At 34.1% G+C, this 23,127-nt stretch overlaps 1 pseudogene; it reads right to left on the bottom strand.

Moving 5' to 3' along the window:
- The window catches only part of LOC102476980 (uncharacterized), a 58,744-nt pseudogene that overhangs the window by 24,131 nt on the left and 11,486 nt on the right, over positions 1-23,127 (bottom strand).

Genomic DNA, 23,127 nt, shown 5'->3' with positions numbered 1-23,127 from the left:
TCAAATTTCAGGTAGAATAATATAATGCATTTTTATGTATTAATCACCAAGCCTCAAAATTTATAGTAATACTGGGATTAGCAAGTGGCTTAGTGATTAGGGTGTTGTACTCCCACATGGCCATCCACAGTTGGCTTGAAACTCATGCAAGCTCATGCAGGGCATGTGTGTGTGCAAGCCCAAAATTCTGGGAGAAGAATGGAAGAGAAGGTATTGTGGCATTCCCATCCTCCACATAATGTGTCTGGCTGTCTCTTTTTACTGTGTGTGATATTAGAAACCACTGATAATTATTTCCTTGATCACTAACTCATAAAAGGTTGCAAGAAATTATCTTCTTATAAGAAGATAGTTTCTTAATCATCAATATGGTTACCCAGAGGTATAAGTCATAAATGAAGCATGAGATACATGCTTTATTTTTTTTTTCTTTTACTTACTTTTTTTTTAATTGACAGAGGGGAGTGCACTCCTCTGAAAGAGACAGAAAAACATAAAAATAGAGAAAGAAGATTCCTTCCCATTAAAGTGTAGGGGACCCCACTATAATCTCTTCTTCTTCATTGATGCTGTTTGGGTTTGGAGCATACATGCACATGAGTCCCATGTGTTTTTAAGCCACAGGACATAGATTTGAATTGTTGTTGGTCACGTAGAATCCAATTCCCTTAACCACTAGGCTACAGGGCTGGGCCCTTTTATTTACTATTTTTAAAATAATAAGGTTTTTAATATTTTGTATTTAAGTACTATATTTCTATTCTTAGTAGTACTTCATTATGGATTTATGAGTTGTAAATATTTTTTGTATAGTCAATCACTATTGAGATTATATTTCTGTTTTATTTAGTTTTTGAAGTGGTAGGGCCCCTTTATGTTTACTACTGAGTTCTTTCTATTTTATTTTATTTAGTTATTTTTTTAGATTTTGCCGTAGAACATATGCAACCTTGGGAGGGAGACAGACAGAGAGGAAAAAGTGAAAAATCATCCCCACCAATGGAGATAGTTACACCTCAATTCCTATTCCTCCATTCTCCTCTCAGGATTTTGGGCACACACACATGATTTTCAAGCTGCCCAGTTTGGTACTTGAAAGACATAGTCAGCCATGTGGGATCCAGCACCTTAATTTCTATACCACCTGCTGGCCAATTTGCTGAATTCTTTTCAGAAAATTTCAATAGTCTTTGATTTTTACCTTCTTTTCATTTTTTTAAATTCAATTTTTACTCATTCATTTATTTTTTAATTTGGCCAGAGAGAGACACACACAGAATGAGAGAGAGGGAGAAAGTGAGAAACCAAGCTGTCAGGTCCAGAACTCAAACCATAGTCAGGAATGTGGGAGTGTCTAGCACCTTAATCACCATGTCACTTGCTGGTCCCTTTTATCTTATTGACTGCTATAAAGCAATTATAGGCTAATAATCATAAATATCCTGTGTTCAATATCTAGAAGTAGACACTTCACCAAGCTTTCTTTCAGTAGACAGCTTAGTCTACTAGGGCTACTATAGCATAATACTATAAACTGGGTGCTTTAAGAAACAGAAATTTATGTCTCACTGTTCTGGAAGTACAAGATCAGGTGAGAACTGCTTCTGTTCCTGGTAAGAACTCCTCCTGGTTTGGAGATGACCATCTTCTTACTATATTCTCACTTGGCAGAGAAAGTACTAATCTTTTTGTGAGAACCCTACCCTGATGATTTTGTCTAAATTTAATTACTTGCCAAAAGTCCTGTGTATGAAGACCATCACCTTAACATTGAGGCTTCTAAATACACATTTGGAGGGAACACATTCAGTATGACACATCGCTTACAGTGTAAAAATCTTGACTCCAGACTTATTTGTTATTAATGAGTTTATCGTCATTTCTTGGGTTTTCAGTTCACATGGATCACATATTTTAGAATAAAATAAATCATGACTTTTTATCTGCAATTCACATTCAGGAAAACATAATTTTTATTTAACTTTATAGACCCTATAACTGTAAATTCTTCACTAGGCTAAAAACCAGGTACTCAAAACACAACATAGGTATTTTTTTTTTTTTGATTCATTCCACAATTCTCATAAGAATCTCCTATTAGCAGTACCAACGCCATTACCTGTAATGTGATTATTGTAATCATTTTCAGGATTTTTAGTTATTCTTTCTGCCATTTTCCCTGAAGATATAGTCTCTCTACCTATGTGAAAACTTCTGTCATTTTCTTTTCAAATTAATTGATTAATTTATTTCTTCTGTGAAAGATTAAAAGAGAGAGGCATACCCTCTCTTCATGCAGAGTCTTCATGCACAATTCATCCCGAGCCTCGCTTAGCTCATGTCACAGACTTTGGGATAAACAGGGATTTCCCATGTGGGTCCACTAGCATGGAACATTGCACTGTTCCTCTCCACTGCTGTTGATGACAAATTTGTGTCTTTTTGAAGTTCCTGAAATAGTTATTTTTTCCGTGTTAGATATGTGTGTGTGTGTGTGTGTGTGTGTATCCACATGTGACATACACACATTTGTAAAAATGCATGCGTATGTGTTATATGTATTTATGTATACACAGAAATGATGGAAGAATCTCTATATAAGAGAATTATAGAGACACATAAGAGTAAATTCTACTTTCTATTATATTTAAGAAATTGTTTTTGTTCTTGTATATCACTTTTCATTTAAAATTTTATTTAAATGACATATAATACTGTGTGTATTTATTATGTTCAACATGAGGTTTTAAAACACAGTAGTGTCCTTCACCTTAATTGTGATTTGGCTGTCCATAGTTGCCCATATTCAACAAAAGGGGTGATACAGTACGATAAGCTATTCTGAAAGAAAGATTATGTTCATATAACTTTTATTATAGTGTATTGTTATAATTGTTCTATTTTTTAAATCATTGTTAATTCCTTACAGTGCTTAATTTATAAATTAAAGCTCAGTATGGATATATATGTATAAGAAAAAACATAAACTCTAAAAGTGTTTGACACTATCCTCAGTATCAGACACCACGTGTAAGTCTTGTATTGTTTTCCCCAGGGATAAAGGGTGAATATATTGTGAAATAGCTTGATCAGTTCTGCTAACATATGTATTACCATTTTTTGTGATGAGAACATTTAAAATTTATCCTCTTTGCTAATTTCAAGATTAAAATACATTGTTCTTTTTTTCTTTATCTAATACTTTATAAAGTGAATTTACACTACCTGAACACAGTTCCCGCAAGTCCAGTCCAATATATAGTGTTTAACTATCGCTACTATGTTGTACAATAGATCTCTCAAACTTAATTCTCCTGTCTATCTGCAGTTTTGTTTTTTTTTTTTTTTTTTTTTGGAGAGATTTTCACTGTAGGGCGCGTGCGCTCGCCAGACAGACAGAGAGAGACATAGAGACAGAAAGCGAGAAATCACCCCCCAGGGGGGATGGTCACGCCGCAATCCCTTCTCCTCCATTCTCCTCTCGGGATCTTGGGCACGCACGCACACGCGCCCGGCGTGAGATTTAAGCCACCGGGTCCGGGACACGAACCGCGGTCGACTACGTGGGAGTCCAGCGACATAGCCATTACGCTAACTGCTGGTTCCCATCTATCTGCAGTTTTGAGGATTTCCTTTTACACAGGCATTCAGGATAACTCTGAGAATCTTTATTGTTTGTGTTTCAAGTTGTTTCAAAGTTACTTATTTTTTAATTATGTTTTTTTCACAATGTATCAGACAATGCTTTCTTAATTCTGCTTTTTAAAGAATTATTTATTTAATATCATTTATTTATTTTTTATTATATTTAATTTGCTATAGGGCATATTCACTCACCAGAGAGAGACAGAGAGAGAGAGGGGGAAAGTGAGAAAGTAAGATGCCAGTTTCAGGATTTGAACTAGAGTGAATTATGTGGAAGGCCAGCACCTTAACCACCATGTCACCTGTTAGACCCAGCTTTCTTAATCCATAACTTAAAAAAATATCATACTGCTTTCTTGAAGAAATAAAAAGCATATTCCATAGATTTTTTTTCGGGGGTTATTTATGGGGAGAAGCTTGGAGTAAAATGAAAATGACCCAGAATGTGGTCAGTTGTTTGAAGGACAGTCAGCATAATATTCAAAAATACATACCTATTAGGGAAAAAAACTATGGTCTGGGTTATACAGATAAGGGGATCTTGACAACCTTTATTAATGAGCATAATTTTTTTTCCACAAACTTAACAATGACAATTTTTACTTTGGAATCCACAGACTCTTACCTTCTGCTTTCAAGGATATTGTTTTAACAAATGAAAATATCTATAAAACATTAAATTTCTGCTATTAAAATAGTGTAATGGAAAATGTCAATAAATAATAGTTTTATAATAATTTGTTTTGATAAAAACTTATTGTCCCTTTCACTCATTTTAAAGAAAACAAAAACCAATTCTAGTCCTTAGTATTAACTAAGATATTTCTCCATTTTTAAAAGTATTTTTTTCTATGAAAACCAACAAATAACATATTCACATATATTACATATTTTTTAATTGGTCCAAGAACTTCATTAACTTCAATAATAGCTACAATCATGAGAATTTCTGTAAATGTTCTCCTTTTATTGTCTTAGACTAGTTTGATAGATCCAGCAGGAAATACAGAAAATTAAATTTTCTGTTTTTTAATTTTGCAATAGATTACTGTGAAAGTGATTAAGTGCATACATCACTTCTAATGTAGTTTATAAAATCTAATAAACTAAGCATAGTCAATTGTTTTATCAAATTCCTCACAGTTTTTAAAAGCAGACTTTTCTGTTTCCATAATTCTAGTATGAACTGTGCAGAAGAAAACTGTTGTACATATTATGGAATTCCATAGGCAAACAATTTTTGTATAGGTTTTTATATATGTGCTCAGCACATGTACTCAGTAGAGAGACAGAGAAACAAAGAGAGAGGGAAAGTGAGAAATCATGCCCCAGAAACGACGGTCAATGCCACAATCCTTTCACCTCCATTCTCCTTTCAGGAATTTGGACATGCATGACCATGTGCCTGGCATCAGTTTCAAGACATGGGATCTGAGACTTAAACCACTGTCGGCCATGTGGAAGTCCAGCATCTTAACCACCATGCCATCTGAGAATTATATTAATAGAGGGAAAGTATCATATTATTAATGTGAATAACTGCAACTCTAAAATGTATAAGAATGAATGAATTTACTGACAGGATAAAAGGAAGGATATTATTGAGCATATTTATATAGAAAAAAATACTCAAAGTAATAGTCCATTTATAAATGGTCATTCTCTCTTGAGACAAAAGTACAAAATTTGTAAATCTTTCTTTTATTCATATATTGCAGAATATTATTTTATTTCTTAAAGATCTCATGTCTTTTTTCATGTGACTAATCTTTTTCCATAGACTTCTTCAGCCTCCTTAATTATTTCTAGTTAGAAATTTCATATTTTTATTTTTGCCTTAGGATCCCGGGACATTTCATCCACGTGAGATGAGAAAACTTAACTACAGGTAATTTTCCCTGGACTATTCCTTTTTCTAAACGTTGAGGACTGTTAGTTCTCTATTTTTACTTCAGCTTAGACGTAGAAGCATTCAATTTTTAGTCGTCTCCTATTAATTTTGTATGCTTCCAGAACTATGCAAAGTCTTTTTCATCTTTCTATCCCTAGCCTGAGTGGTTTGAGCTTCTATATGTGAAATTATTTTTTCTACAATATTCATAGCTACTCTATTACAGAATTCAAATGAGTGGCTTACTCCAATACTCCAATATAACCTCTAAATTGAACCTACTGGGCTCCAAGACATGTGAAAGGACATATTTTGAACCAGTATGATCCTCAGTTTCCTTCTCAATGTAATGAAAACAATATGTCAAGGTTGTAAAGTCAATCAGCTTCTACAAATTTAGTGATTTCAAGTCATCAGTAATATTTCTGTTCCTCTTACTATTATTTTTTTTTTGAGAGATTTTCATTGTAGGGCGCGTGCGCTCGCCAGACAGACAGAGAGAGACATAGAGACAGAAAGCGAGAAATCACCCCCCAGGGGGGATGGTCACACCACAATCCCTTCTCCTCCATTCTCCTCTCGGGATCTTGGGCACGCACGCACACGCGCCCGGCGTGAGTTTTAAGCCACCGGGTCTGAGACACGAACCGCGGTCGACTATGGGGGAGTCCAGCGACATAGCCATTACGCTAACTGCTGGTTCCCTCCTCTTATTATATTTGATCAACTCATGATTTCAATATTCCCATTGTCAGTGTTTTAAACTATTCCATTTTGATCACACTTTCAGATATCATTTAAAATATTGAACTTGTTGACATTCTCAGATTTTAACATATTAATTATATTTTTGTCCATTCCCATCTCAGTTACTTTCTTGAATTTGCATACTACTGGTCATACTCAGTGAGCCATGTTAAGTACTAAATGAAAATAAAGATAAAATAAGCTTTTTTTCTAATAAAGTAAAGATTTAAAAAAATTGTTTTATATTCAGTAATCTAAGCCATCAACTTTAAAGTAGAGAATGAAAGTGTTCTGAATTTACTTCTCTGTTAAGATAGAATATAACTATGACAAACCTGTCTCTTTTGGGCCCAGTATAAGTCCATTTTCATCAGGCTAGAAAATATCACCCTACCTTATTTTCTGTTGAGAAGTGAGATGAACACATAGGCCTCCTAAGTGAGCTATAATAAATGCATATTTCTGTGTTTTAATGTATGCAGATGTATTTTAGGGAAAATCATTCATTCTTTAATTATTTAGTAAACACATCTAAAAAAACTATCAGGAATATTGAGAAGCCCACAATATAGATATGAAGGTGAATTCATGGAGCATAGGAAACATGTCACTTTTGTATTCTCATTCTCTGGTATGTCCTTTAAATTGATCTAAATAATTGGATCACCCACTTAATTTTGATCAACTAAGATAAGAAGAAATGTTAACTTAAGAATAATATAATCTATGGGGCCAGCGGATAGCATAGTGGTTACATCTCTGGACTCCCACATGGCCGACCACAGTTAGAGTCTCATACTCTGTGACTTGAAAATCACACTGGGAGTGTGACTGCATGCAAGATCCTGGGAGGAGAATGGAGGAGAAAGAATTGTGATGTGGTCAGCTCCACAACCCCCCACCATGGGAGGGTGGTGATTGCTCACTTTCCCTCTCACTGACTCTCTTTCTCTCTCCCTCTCTGGTGAGCACAGGTACCCTAAGGCAAACCCTCTTCAAAAAATAAAATAAAAAAAAGAAGAAGAATATAAAAATAATGTAATCTATTTTAATATTATTTGCTTTCACAGATTATAATTATTTAGATTCAAGACTTCAAAATAGTTTTATAATATTATTACTCAATAAAAAATAAGTTTTAGTCTATCAGGTAAAAACCTATGGTATACAAAAATCTTCTTTGGAACCAGAGGATGGCATAATGGCTACATCGTTGGACTCCCATGTAGTCAACCGCAGGCAAGTCCAGAACCTGGAGGCTTAGATCTCTTGTCCAGCACGGGTGCATATATGCCAAAAATCCAGAGAGAATGGAGGAGAAAGGATTGCAGCATGACCATCAGCCCTGAAGGGTTATTTCTCTCTTTCAGTCTCTGTGTCTCTTTCAGTCTCTCTGGTGAGCATATGCACCTTTATAGCAAATAACTAAATAAATGATAAAAATTCTTTAAAAAATAAAGAAAAAAATATTCCTTTTTTTTAGAAGAAAAAGGTTAAACCCAGAAATTTATAGCTTTGCATTTTAAGCAATAAAATATATCTTCTTAGACCACTGGCTAATATCATTCCAAGCTTTATTTGACAAAAAAAATAGTACAATAATTAAAACAGCAAAATGCTGTCAAGGTCTTCTTTAAATTTTATCATCTTTAGTAATGCAGGCAATAATTTTAGCTGACTAAAAAGCATATCTGGACCAGATTGTGCTTTTGTATTTAGTATTCTTCCTCTTCAAAAACCTAAAGTAGTCATTTTTATTTTCAAATTATTTTTAATTTGCTTGAGAGCACATGCACTTGCCAAAGAGTGACAGAGAGAGAGTGCTAGCATCCCCAATAGCCACACCGTATTCCTATCTTTTCCATTATCCTCTTGGGATTATGAGCATGCGTGCACACACACGCATCTGGCATATTTCTCAAGCCGTTGGTCTCCTCCAGCTGCACAGTTGACCATTTGGATTGCAGCAGCCCTAACTACCACAAAACTGGTTTGCCCTCAAGAAGCTGTGTTTTAAAGAAAATTATCTAATTTTATAATTATTAATTTTATAACTTTCTTAAATGTGTCTGGGGAAATACCTGAGACAGCTCATGTAAAGAAACATTTACCTGAGAGGGTTTTCTAAAAGGCCATTTGTTTTATTTTCTTTTATTTCAAGAGGTTTTTTCCCTTAGGGCATTATGCTCACCAGAGAGACGAGAGAGACAGAAACAGAGACACTGAGAGGAAAAGTGAGAATCAGCCCCCAGGGAAAATGGCCACATCATAATCCCTTCTCCATTCTCCTTTTAGAACCTTGGATAAGTGCACACACATACCAGGTGTCAGTTTCAAGACACCTGGATGAGAACTCGAACCATCATCAATCATGTGGGAATTCAGTGATGTAACTGCTTTGCCACCTGCTGGCCCTGCCATTTGTTAATTGAAGTTTTACTTCACTAGAAGTCTTTATGATGAAAGTAGAAAAAAAATGGTAGATTTCCAGGCAGTTGTTCATGGAAGACAGCATTACGCTAAACATGTGGGCTTTTAGAACATCCTTCTTTAAGAGCAGCTTTCAGCTAGAGCAGAAAAAAAATGAGTAAGAGTGATGTCATATTTGTAAATGGAAGGTGTTAGCATGTTACTCCACATCAATTAGAAGGAGAAAGAGGCCCCCCCATAGCACAAATGGGAAGGGATTTTCTAGAGCCATATTTCTCATATTTTAAGGCACAAAGATTCCAAATCAATGTTTTAGATGATATTTGAAATTTCTAACACAATCCCATTTGGACTATTAGGAGACAATAGATCATGACTTGGAAAATCAGATATAGCTGATCCAGGTCCCTGGCTATTAAAGTTTTCTAGACAAAGTCTCAGATTTTGTAAAGAAGTGAAGACTATGATTCATCATTTTATAATTGGCAGGATTGAGAAACAAAAGATACACATGTAACATTTAAAAAGTGAACCAATTAATGAAAATAAGCCTATAGATATTGGGATATAATTCAGTAAAAGAAGTAAATATATTGAAATATATGAGATCCTAGGACATATATCTTAGGACAGGACCTTCAAATAAAACAAGGCATCTTGCAACTGCAGCCAAAAGAAGCATGTTTTTCCTCTACCATCATCAGTATTTATCTCCAGTGTTGTGACCACTGAAAAACTAATACCTTTACTCACTGCAAATACCTCTGAGTCAATGTTAAATTTATTAACTAATTAAGGAGTGTCTGGAAGAGGGAGCGATATTATCACAACAGGATTTCAGGTTTTGGTGGATATAGTCATTAGGACTATAGTCAAAAGGTTGATTTCCTAAGAAGGAAGTATAAATTATGAATGAATCCTGCAAAAAAAATGTTATGGACATTTTCTTGAAGTTAAACAATAGCATTTCCCGGAATATCACAGTAATGACCAATTCATTAGAAAAAATATAATAAATGTACATTTAGGCTGAATTTATGTAAAAGCTATAGAAAAAAGGGCAGAAAATGTTTTTTCTTTAATCTTTGTACTTAACATATAGAAAGAAAATTGTTGGAAAAATTTTTAAAACAATTTTTAAAATAATTTCTGAGGGAGGATGTAACTGAAAGATACTTTTTACTTAAGTTTTAAAGGCGTATGTTCCTCAATAGAAAAAAAAAATGTAGTAAGGCAACAGATTGAACTCACCAAGACACAGTACATGATAAAAATGTATTTGCAGGAACCAGCAGTTAGCATAATGGCTATGTCGCTGGACTCCCACGTAGTGGACCGCAGTTCGTGTCCCAGATCCGGTGGCTTAAAACACGCCGGGCGCGTGTGTGTGCGTGCTCAAGATCCCGAGAGGAGAATGGAGGAGAAGGGATTGCAGCATGGTTATCTCCCCTGGGGGGTGACTTCTAGCTTTCTGTCTCTATGTCTCTCTCTGTCTGTCTGGCAAGCGCATGCACTCTATAGCGAAAACCTCTCCAAAAAAAAAAAATATATATATGTATTTGCTAAATGTTTTCCACATAATATCAGTAAAAGGAAAAATGAAATAGGGCATAATTTTGGTTGTCATAACAACTAGAATAATTTATTATATTAGTTATCAAAAATAAGTCTGAAAATTTAATTGGTGCTACCTTACATAAAATTCAGTCTATCCTATTGAAAAATTATAGTGGAAAAGTGCAGTGTCCACTATGGCTATAATGAGAATGTGATCTAATTAAAACTAGGTGGTATCCAGCCCTTTAGATGCTTACTAAGCTTGAAATTGCAGTGATCATTATTACAGTGATGCATTTCATAAGAAGAAAGGACAAAGGGAGATTCCACTGTTTAAAACCTAGCCTCTACTTGTCTCTCATAAAACATGGATTCTGTTTTAAACACAGGTGTCAACCAATGCCATGCAAATGGAAGACTACTGGACATGCTACCAGTAATAACTTATTTTTGATTGAAAAGGTATGGATGTATACATTTTGTCCTTGTCCTTTATCTTTTTCTTATTTATTTGTCTATACTGAGGAAATGATGCTTAAAATAACAGTGACCTTTTACTGTGTATGTGTGTGTGTGCGTTTCCTCTTTGAATGCCTTTTATTTTATTCTCCTTCTGATTGCATTTGTGAGGATTTCCAGTACTATACAGAAAAGGAGTGAAGAAAGTAGGCATCCTTGTCTCACACCAGTTCTTTTTTCAAAAATAATATTTATTTAATTTTATTTATTCATTCATTTTATTTTAATTCGACTAGAGGCACATACACAGACACACACACACACACACACACACACGCACACACACACACACACACAGAGGGAAGGTGAGAAAACAAGCCATCAGGTTTAGGACTCGAACCATGGTTGGCCATGTGGGGGAGTGTCCAGCACCTTAACCACCATGCCATCCGCTGGTCTTGCACCAGTTTTTAGTGGAAAAGCTTTCATATTTTCCCCATTCAGGATGATGTTAGCTTTGTGATTTTCATAGATAGCTTTTATTGTGTTGAGGAACGACCTTTCTATACCAATTTTGCTGAGAGTCTTGATAATGAAGGGATGTTCTATCTTATGAAGTGCTTTTTCTGCATCAATTAATATGATCATATGATTTTTATATTTCTTCCTGTTAATATGGTGCATTACGTTTATGGTTTTGTGTATGTTGAACCATCCTTGCATCCCTGAAATAAAGCCTACCTGGTTGTGATGTATAATCTTTTGTATATGTTTTTTAATATCATTTGCTAGTATCTTGTTGAGAATTTTTGCATCTACATTCATAAGATATATTGGTCTGTATTTTCACTTTCTTGTCATGTCTTTGTTCGTTTTAAAGATAAGGGTGATGGAGGCTTCAGGGAATGAATTTGGGAGAGTTCCATATTTTTGGATTTTTAGAAATAACTTGAGTAGAATGGGGGTTCACTCTCCTTTAAAAGTTTTGTATACTTCAGAAGTGAAGCCATCAGGACCAGGGCTTTTTTTTGTTGGGAGATTATTTATTACTGATTCAATCTCATGGCTTCTTATGGACCTATTCAACTTTCTATGTCCTCCTGACTCAAACTTGGTAGATTATATGTGTTCAGGAATATGTCCATTTCATCCAGGTTTTCTTGTTTCTTGGCATATAGTTGTTTATAGTATCCTCTAATGATGTTTGGTATTTCTACTATGTCTGTTGTTATATTGCCTGCTTCACTGCAAATTTTATTTACCTGGTTCCGTTCTCTTTTCTTAATCAGTCTAGGTAGTGTTGTGTTGATTTTGTTTATCTTTTCAAAGAACCAGCTTTTACTTTCATTTATTTTCTGTATAGTTCATTTATTGTCTGTTTTATTTATTTCTGCTTGAATCTTTATGATTTCTTTTCTCCAAGAGTTTTTTTAGATTTTTTTGCTGGTGCTTTTCCAGTTCTCTCAGGCATGATGTTAGGTGATTCCATTTGCCTTCTTTCCTTCTTCTTATGTGCACTGATTGCTATGAACTTCCCTCTTATGACAGCAAAAGCGTAGAAACTCATTATAGAAACTCATGTCCTCATTGTCATTGACTTCCATGAATCTTTTGATTTCAGTCTTTATTTCTTTAGTAGTTGGGAAGTCATTCAAGAGTAGTTTATTTAGTTTCCATGTATTTGTGTTTTTTTGAGGATTTTTTTTTTCTGAAATTAATATCAAGGTTAATTCCATCATGGTCAGAGAAGATGCTGGATATAGTTTCGGTGCCTTTGAATCTGTAAAGTCTTGCTTTGTGCCCTATCGTGTGGCCAATCTTTGTAAAGTTTCCACGTGGTGGTGAGAATAAAGTATATCTCGTGGTCCTTGCTGTATTTTTAACACACACTATGCATAACAGAGAAAGCATAGATAAATCAAACCTATAAAAATAGAGAGCAGACATTGGGCCATTGAAGCACTATACTAGACCTGAATCGATAACCTCAGATTTTTAAGTGAATAAAAAAAACTACATTGTTGAAAATTATTCACTCAGAAAGCTGCAACATGCAGGAAATATAATGTTGACTTTTACATTTTTAATAGTCATATAAAAAATAGTATCTGCACATGTTTTATTATTTGAAAATAGGCTTATTCTAGGTAAGATGTGTAGATATTTAATAGAAAATAATGCTAAGAAAGAAAAGTCTAATTCTCTCAAAATGATGAAATGATCTTATACATGCACAGCAGTGAAATAGTTGCAAGTTCTTCCTTCACTCATATTTCATATCCAAATATGTATTTGAGTACATCTTAACATACTACATTAGTAAATATCTATGCATTTCCACTGTCATGAGTATTTCAGTATGATTGTAATTATAAGTAAAATGGTGAAAAATTCTGTAAATCTATTTTATATTATTTAAACTATTATCACACCTGGCCAAGAAAATTACCCTTCTGCAACAAATTTTAAATCCGCATTTGAATGTTTCCCAAGTTAATTATCTCTAATCATCCTCTGAGTCAAGCTAAATATTGAGGGACCAACACTCTTAATCTAATAATAATTGTCAATATGACTATGAGGTCATTTCTTTGTTTAAGGCCATAATTTCCTATGAGTTTTCTAAAAGTTCATTCTATGCTTTAACATGGTTAGTTTCTACTTTAAGCTTGCTGTTATTAGTCTTTGTGATATTTTACTATAATTAAAAGTTATATATCAATCTTCTTTACACAGGATTTTTTTTTTTGGTCTGTTTGAGTTAGCTTTGCAAATACACATGGTTAAATAGCATTCAATGAGAGGCTATAAAATGTAGTATAAGGAAGTCAGCTGGAAAATTAGTTTTTTAGTGAATAATTATTATTTAAAATTCAGTTCAACAGAAGAAAATATGCATTTACAATACAATTTGTTTTATGACCAGGAAATATCTGTCAAGCTGAATAAATATTTGGTAATAAACTTTTAAAAATACTAATAGATTTTATTACTATTAGACCTGTGCAGGTCAAAACCTTAAATGGATTTAATATTTTTAAAGTTCTTCTAAAAGTACCATGAGGTAATTAAGGACAAAGCCTATGCCAAAAAAATATTTTCAGATGTTTTTGAAAGAGTTTGATAATAGCACATTCTCTTTTTATACATATATCAAATTGTATCCTTCCCATGTTCAAATTTATGTACTTGGCATTGTTCAAAATTATGTAAAAGGGTGTTAAAGACGCCTCATAAATCCTTACAACTAATGTAAACTTCTGGAGAAAACACATGTATGTATGATCTCCTTTTCTCCTTTCTGTTTACTTTTATCAATATTAATTTAATTAATAAATTTAAAAATATTTTTGGAATATATTGTGCTTGTAAATTTTCAGTCATTAATCAGAAGATATAAAATAAGCCTTTTATTTAAAATTAATTATGATCATCTGAAAAAAATAAGCAGGAGACCAAATTACTTAATGTTTTACCTCTGCCAATATGGTATTTATGTCCCAAACTGTGTTTTTTGTTTGTTTTTTGAAGTTTATTTTTATTTATTTATTTATTTATTTTGGAGAGGTTTCTGCTATTGGGCACGTGCGCTCTCCAAAAAGACAGAGAGAGACAGAGAGATAGAAAGCGAGAAGTCACCCCCTTGAGTGGATGGCCATGCCGCAATCCCTTCTCCATTCTCCTCTCCGGATCTTGAGCACGCGTGCACACGCACCCGGCATGAGTTTAAGCCACTGGTCCGGGACTGAAACCACAGTTGGCTACATGAGAGTTCAGCAACATAGCCATTATGCTAACTGCTGGTCCCAGAACTGTGTTTTTTTAAACCTGTGTTGACACAAAATAATATATTCGATATTATCATTTCTTAGACAAATAAATAAATTTCTTTTTTTTTGGAGAGATTTTCACTGTAGGGCGCGTGTGCTCACCAGACAGACAGAGAGAGGCATAGAGACAGAAAGCGAGAAATCACCCCCAGGGGGGATGGTCACGCCGCAATCCCTTCTCCTCCATTCTCCTCTCAGGATCTTGGGCACGCATGCACACGCACCCGGCGTGAGTTCTAAGCCACCGGGTCCGGGACATGAACCGTGGTCGACTACGTGGGAGTCCAGCGACATAGCCATTACGCTAACTGCTGGTTCCCAAATAAATAAATTTCTTCAAAATAATTGATGATGCTGTCTGTTTTCCCTCCACCTCTTGATATTATAATATTATAATTTACCCACTAAAGTGATTTTCTATAGATTCTCATATGTTCATTTTAATATGCATATCTGTAGTTAGTTTGTTACATCCTGGTTATCTATGTACAAAAATTTGCTCAAGAAAGTATCAAGTTTGGGGCCAGCAGTCAGAGTAATGGCTATGCCACTGGACTCCCACGTAGTCCACCATGGTTTGAGTCCCGGACCTGGTGGCTTAAACTCACGCCGGGCACGTGTGTGTGCGTGCCCAAGATCCTGAGAGGAGAATAGAGGAGAAGAGATTGCAGCTTGGCCATCCCCTCTGGAGGGTGATTTCTCACTTTCTATCTCTCTGTCTCTCTCTTTCTGGAGAGCGTACGTGTCCAATAAGGAAAAAACCTCTCAAAAAAAAAAAAAAAAGGAAAGAAAGTATCAAGTTCGATTTTACTTGCTTTACAGGAGTCTAGTTCAATTTTCTATAATTCTCTTTAAATGAAAATCGGAAGTGACTCCTCAAACAGATTGTTTCTCTTACTCTCTCCAATGAATACATTCTTACTATAAAATTTATTTTATTATTTTTTTCTGCAGCCAAGCTCTTTTCTTTACATACTTTTCGAAGAACACCATAAATTGTATATTACCCCATGTATCTTCCAGCTTACAAAGATTCTTTTTCTCTGTATTTTACTAAAAATTTAACACCTTATATTTTCATATCTTAGCAATATGTAGTGACCACAATTATCTAATGGCCATTTTTTTCTTGACATTTGGACACAAGTCTCTGTCATTAAATTTCAAGCTACTTGAACTCGTCTGGCTGATCTCAATATAATGGTATATATCCAGTTTTTCACAACACATTTGGTCTTTTCCACATCCCAGTAACTCAAAAAATAGCAAATAAATGAACAAATCAACAATAAGACTTGTCTCTTAATCTTCTGTATCTCTGAAGGGAATCAATGGTTTTCTTAGAACTAAATAAGCATTCTGTTTAGTATCATTCCATGATTATTAATAACATTAACAAGGATATCTAAACATGACTTTTGTAGCATTCCTAGGTTTCTTATGCATTTTTCTATGTTAATTATTAAAACTAAAATAAATTTTAAAATGAATTTAAGATTAGTAAAAGGTGTAAATCTGGCTGTTTTCATCATCGTATTTTTTAAATTTTAAATTCAAGGACCAACAGATGGTGTGTAAAGATTACGTCGCTAGACTCTGAGATAGTTGACCATGGTTAGAGCCCCTGACCCAGTGACTTAAATCATGCTGCGTGTGTGTGTCTGTGTGTGTGTGTGTGTGTGTGTGTGTGTGTGTGTGCGCAAGCCCAACATCTCAAGAGGAGAATTGGAGAAGGGATTGCGTGTGGCCATCCCCCCAGGGGTTGATTTCTTGCTTTCTGTCTCTATATATATATAAATATATATATATATATGTATATACACACACACATATTTAGTAGAACAATTAAACCAAACTAATTAACATATCCATCACCACATCTACTTATGGTAAGAATGTAAAAAGTCTACTCTTTTAGCATTTTTCAAATATATAATACATTATAATTAGCTCTGATCATCATGTTTTCTAGTAAATCCCTAAATCTTTTTTTTCAGAATAATTTGTTATTTTTTTCCATTATTATTATCAGTGTTTTAGTTTGTTATAAGGTACATGCACTCAGTAGCAAGACAGAGAAGGAAAGTGAAATTAAGCTACCAGATTGGGACTCAAACTGCAGTCAACCTTATGGGTGTGCAGTACCTTTGGCCACACCACCTACTGACCCCAATCATTAAAACTTATTCTTCCAGTCTACCTGAAACTTTGTACCTTTGACTAACATCACCCCTCCCTGTCTTACCCCAACTTCTGAAAACCATTTTACTCTCTGCCCCTGAATGTCTTTCAATATGTTAAGGGTTTTTGTTTTGTTTTGTTTTTATCTAATTGAGTGCTTTTAATTTAATTTGAACTTTTTTTTTGAAAGATTTTTGCTATAGGGCTTGTGTAATTGCTGGAGAGAGACAGAGACAGAGACAGGAAGAAAGAAATCATCCCCCGGGAAGATGGCCACACCACAGTCTTTTTTCCTTCATTCTCCTCTCAGGATTTGGGCATGCACACATATTCACCTGGAGTGATTTTCAAGCCTCCACATCCAGGACTCAAACCATGGTCGTCCATGTGAGAGTTCAGACCATTACTCCATCTTCTGATCTCAGAGTGTTTTTATAATAAATAATGTTGAATTTTGTCAAATGCTTTTTCTGAATCTATTGAGATTATCTAGTATTCTTTTTTATTCTGTTATAGTTGTCCATTAGATAGAACAACTTTTGTATGCTAAATCTTCCTTCAATTTTCTTCAACTTGGTCCAGGTGTATAATTATTTTAGTGAGTGTGTGAACTCGAATTTGGCCACGCATGCACAGGCGCCCAATGTGTTTTAACCTGCTGGGTCCGGGACTGGAACCATGAACATGGGAGTCCAGTGACATAACCATTATGTCATCAGCTGCTCCCTCATCGGTTCATTTTTTTACATATTTGTGTCTCCATATATAAAGTGGATTTCAGAAAGACCACATACAGTTAGGTCTTGCTTGGTTATCCATTTAACTTGGGTTTATTGAATGCTTCTGTTTTTATCTTAAATGTGTTTACTGTACTTATTTAAAAGTTTTGCATTGTTTTCCCCCCCCAAAAAAGAAAATCACTCCAGACTTTAAATAATAATTCTATCTTCAAATACTGTTATACCCTTTCATGTGTAAATTAAGGACATTTTCAGAATATATTCCCAGTTTCTTCCCTTCAGAATTTTGTGTTAATATTGCATAGATATTTTAGAAATATGCTATAAACACAACATTGCTACTATTTTTTGCTTTAAATATTTTATTATCTAGATTCAGGCTTTTGTTATTTGGAGGACACAAGGCAGAAGGTCCCAGGGTAGGGATTTTGCTTTTCTTTCCCTCCTCCAGGTCTACTCCATGAGAATACTTATGCAAGATTCTGCTTATCTTTTGTGTTCATGCCTAATGGAATGATAAAGCAAAATTGAAAAAGGACACAAATTTTTCTGCTTTTTTGGATATGAGAGACTCTACACTTCCTCCTGTCTGTGCTCCACCTCCACCAATCTGTTAGCTATTCTAGAGAAATTCCTTTTATAATGGTCTGGCTGCATCTGCCACATGTAAGTAAGTGTCCAGAACTTGTCACTTCCACAATCCATCAGTTTTGATATATTCTTTATATGTTGGGAAACGTTGTGAACTTACAGGGCTAATTTAACTTTTTAATTTTTGTGTTTGTTTTTATTGTTTGGGAGCTATACAGCACCCAGGGCTTTACAACTTATAGAAAACACAACATCTCAAGAGTTATTTCTTAAGGTGTTACAAACATAATCAATTCCCAGAAAGTAATCTAGTGCTGTAAATTCTGTGTTCAAATAGAAAACAGCTGTAATGATCAAAACCAAACATTTTAATCTGGATTTATGCTTTCATTCAAAAGAACTAATTCAAAAGTGAAAAATCCCTTAAGTAGTCCATTTATTTTATTCTTCGGTCAATAAGAATAAGTTTTCTACATGCTGGGCTTTAACTTTCTTGGTTTAATGAGAATTTTGATTAAATCGCATTGAGTTCCATGGTTGTATGGCCTCAATGAATAGCTGAACAGGATATTGTATTATTCCTCAGGTTAAAACGGCAGTGCTATTTATTAAGTAATCTTCTGTTCTCTTTGTAAACTGCAAAGAATAAGAACTGCAGAGAATGAGAACTCCAAAGAACAAGTTGAACAAATATGTGAGAAAATCTCGAATAAGAGATCATTACAGAAATAAATTTGAAAACATTCTGACTTTAATTAATCCTTATTGTACTTGTTAATCCAAATTTTACTCTTTCCACTTATATCTGACTCTACCATCAATGATGAGATTATCCAAGCTTCTCTTCCTGATTGTAACCTTGTTTTAAATTTTTTGTTTTAAGATGAAGAATTGTGAACGTAGATATTATGCAGGAGTGTGCTTTCAAATGTTTAGGGACTGATTTTCAAAATAAAGGGCAACAGTTGTACTTTTTGTGTATTTTCAAGGTAATTTTATCATCACCATAGTCCAATTTATTCTGCCAATGTGCAGTCATTACATACATACAGATGGTATGAGCAGTTTCCTTTAAACCACTGTGATGATGTGATTCATGTTTGGTCTGAATCTGTGCATATTAAGAGTTCTCTAGGGAGACAGAACCATAGAAGATGTATGATTATATATAAATATTTATTTGAGGAATCAATTTATATAATTTTGGCAACTAAGAAATCCCACAACAGGCTGTCTTCAAGATGGAGATCCTGAGTTGCTGGTAGCATGGATTAATCCAAGTTCAAAGGCTTTAGCCGGAGCAAAGCTAATGATGTCACTCAAAATCCAGTCCAAGGCTAAAAGCATCAGAACCTAGGGGTGGGGGAAGGGCCCTCTGGTGTAAATTCTAGAGTTCAAAGACAGGTGAGTCTTGAGTTCTAATAGTTAAGAGAGCAGTAAAAAATCTCTCCTATTCTCTTCCAAGGGACCCTTCATCTTCTGCATTTTTCTCCCAGATCCCTTACTGATTGGCTCATGGATGCCTGCATGGAGTGTGTCTTTCCCACGTAGTTTATTCAGACATACAGGTTGATCTCCTGTGGAAACACTCCCACACACCCAGAAACATGCTTCATTGGGTTTCTAGAGGGTCCAGTCAAGTTTATACCCCAAAACTAACCATCACAATGTACTTAGTAACAATTTAAGGGTTTTGAGAATAAAATTTGTTTTATTCTAAAAATTAAGGTAAAATTGTTAAGTACTGTGTTTTATAAATGTTGTAAGTCAGCTCTATTTTCCCCCATTGCTCTCATTCCATAAGAAGTTAAGAGCAAAAACAAAACAAAACTGTCTCTTGAAATAATGTACTTGTAATATACTTTGAAATTGAATGTTTTATTGCATATTGAAAGAGCACTCTTTCACTTAGTATTTAAAGGTAAACTCAAAGGAAAATATCATTCAGCAGAAAAACTAAGAGGCTAAAAGTTCAATGATTGAATTATGCTCTTGTCTTTACTACAAGCATGTGATTTAAAATATTTTTTAAAAAATTAAAAATAGAAAAAGTTTAGGGGATAAGTTAATTCTACCTTTATAAGTAAAGGAAGGACAGCTATATAGAACAATATGCAATTCTTTTAGGCCAAAATAATACTAAGAGTAAAGATATTATTCTTCAATCAATTTCAAAGGGATTTTAATATAAAAACTACTCAATATTTTTTATCCTCACAATTTGACATAAGATTACTAGCAACACAAAATTAAAAGAAAAGTATATTTTTAGAACACAACTCTCAATATTCAAATAATCTTTTAATAAAATTGAGGAAAAATAAAACGTTTAAGAATAAATGAGAATATAAAAAATAGAAATGCTCAAAACAGAATCAAAGTATGTCATTAAGAGCTAGAATATGCATAACAATAGCTTGTCTCAGTATTCTTATGGGTTCAGGTCTGAGTAAAAACAAGAAACTAAATTCTTACTTTTAAGGATATACAAATAAATCCTTGAAGATTTAAATAACATGCTGAGTAAGATGTGAATATACATTTCCCTTTCATATAATAATATTGAAAACTTTATTGGGTAATACACACACACACACACACATATATATATAGAAATACATATACATATACATATTAATTGACACTGGTGATTTAATCTAGCTTCCCATCCCATTGAAGAAAAAGATTGCATATAACTGTTTCAAACAGTAACTTTATATGAATAATTTGTAAATATTTATAGACTCTCCCCAACAGGTTTTACCTCAGCATCATACCTAACTTTACAAAACAACAAGCAAGATATTTATTCAAATTATGTGAAAATTAAAACTATGATTATATCGGGCCTGCAAGTACCATGGTTAAAGTGGCTGGATTTTGTATGGCCAGCTGTGCAGTCTCCGGGATGGGTAGCTTGAAAAACACGGTCATATGTGAGTATGGGCTCAAAATCCTAAAAAGAGGGAGAAATGAGTGAGCAATCCCTGTGTGACCATTCCCTGTGGGAAGGTGCTTTCTCATCTTCTCTCATTCTCTCAGTCTCTCTCCAGTGACCATATGCTCCCTTTGGCAAAACTTCTTTTTTAATTGTATTTTATTATTTTACCTTTAATCATTGTACATCTCCACAACATACAACATGAATCTTCCCAGCATGAAAACACTACATATCAGTCCAAAAACATTACCATACATACTATCATCAATGAAAATTTTCTGTTTCTGTGTTTATTATGCTTTGCTTCTTCCTTTTTTTCCCCCTTGATTCCCTTCCTCATGCTCTGGTAAAATAGTTTAAGAAATTAATATAAATATATTATATGATTTGCTTCAGAACAATTATTTAATTTTTAAAAATCAATTATCGAAAATGTTAACATAAAACCACTAGTTTGACTCAACATAATACCATAGTTTTTCATAATCTCAATGTAAAAATCATAATTTCTCCATTTATTATCTGTAAATCCAGTCATTGAATACGGGAACAGAAAGATAGTTTCCTCTTGGAGCAGTTATGAAAAATCAATAACTATTATGTATATACAGTCATATATATGTATGTGTGTGTGCATGCACACACACACACACATATATAGATATACACACATAAAATTATTTGAAACCATAGCATATTATCAGGCACATAGATATTATTTTATAAATGTAGATTATAATACTTATTTTATTAATATTGGGTTGAAAAGTATATTAAAAAGTTCACAACATGAAGAGATATTTGTGACCAATTCCTCTTTAACTAGATTTCTAAACAACACATGATAATCTCAATAAGTGATAAAAGAAAAACTACATGGAGATTTGAAAGTTTAAGAAGTTCATTTTCTTGTTTACATTTGGTTTGTTTTCTTTTTTTTTTTTTAGAGTGTTTTTTTCAACAGGGTGTGTGCACTCATCAGAGAGACAGGGAGAGACAGAGAGAGACAGAGAGCAAGAAATCACTCCCCAGAGGGGATGGCCATGGCGAAATCCATTCTCTGTTCTCCTCGAGGATTTTGGGCATGCTCATATGCCTGGCATATTCTTTAAGCTGCCAGATCCAGGACTTGAACTGCGGTTGACTATGTGGGAGTCCAGTGATGTTATTGTTACTTCATTTGCTGGTTCCCATTTGGCTTATTTTTTAATCCATAAACTCTACTCATTATTGTTGTATGAAGATGTTTATACATTTTTTTAAATTTTCAGTAAAATAGTCACACAAATCTGAAAACTGTAGGATGAACAGAATTTAGTAATACTGCATGTGTCTCTTCACATAGACTAAATTCAGAATACATAACAAGCATAATAGCATAGCATCTGGTTCACTTGTTTATGAAAAGTGTCACATAATACTTATACTGATATTTTTATTTGTCAGTTGAATATTTTAGCACTCCATTCACATTGTCAAAATTTTAGATCATTTTGATATAGCCTAACCCAGGATATCTCAAATAGGTTACAACTTTATGTTCTCAGAGGCATCCACATACTGATGTTCACATACAAAAGCATATGTACCGTTTTAATGAGTGTTTAAGAATATTTCCCAGACCTATGGGGAGGTGAAAAAATATCAAGAACTAAATTGTCCGCCTGACAGTTTCAGAAATCTATCATCTGAGTTCTGCAAAGGAACCTTACTAGAGAGTGAACCAATTAGCCCTGTCACTCACAAAGTGAACTACAAAATGGATTTAAGAGGAGAGCTCTGAAATATCAGATTTAAGTCTGACTTAAAGGGCATATCTTGTGGTGCAATCCTACCTGAGCAACCCTGAAATCTTTGGCACATTTCTGGCAATGTGACTGGTGATTGACAATGTTGTATAAGGAGAATTTGAAACATGGCGGAAATAGGTCAATGCTCAGTTTTGTTCTCTATTCAAAGAATATAAACAAACTCTAGAAAATTGTCGACGCTTCATTTTAGATGATTTCTACTTTATATATAGATCCCTTTTCTGCCTCATTACAGCAGTTTGATACTGACAAGGCTAAATAATGTGCTCTTCTTGGTAAAATGTGAAACAAAATTCTCTCACAA

This window comes from Tupaia chinensis, unplaced genomic scaffold (assembly GCF_000334495.1).
Source record: "Tupaia chinensis unplaced genomic scaffold, TupChi_1.0 Scaffold139190_1, whole genome shotgun sequence".
NCBI classification, from domain to species: Eukaryota; Metazoa; Chordata; class Mammalia; order Scandentia; family Tupaiidae; genus Tupaia; species Tupaia belangeri.
Note: the sequence above shows the minus strand (reverse complement) of the source record. Positions and strands in the feature narration are given on the sequence as shown.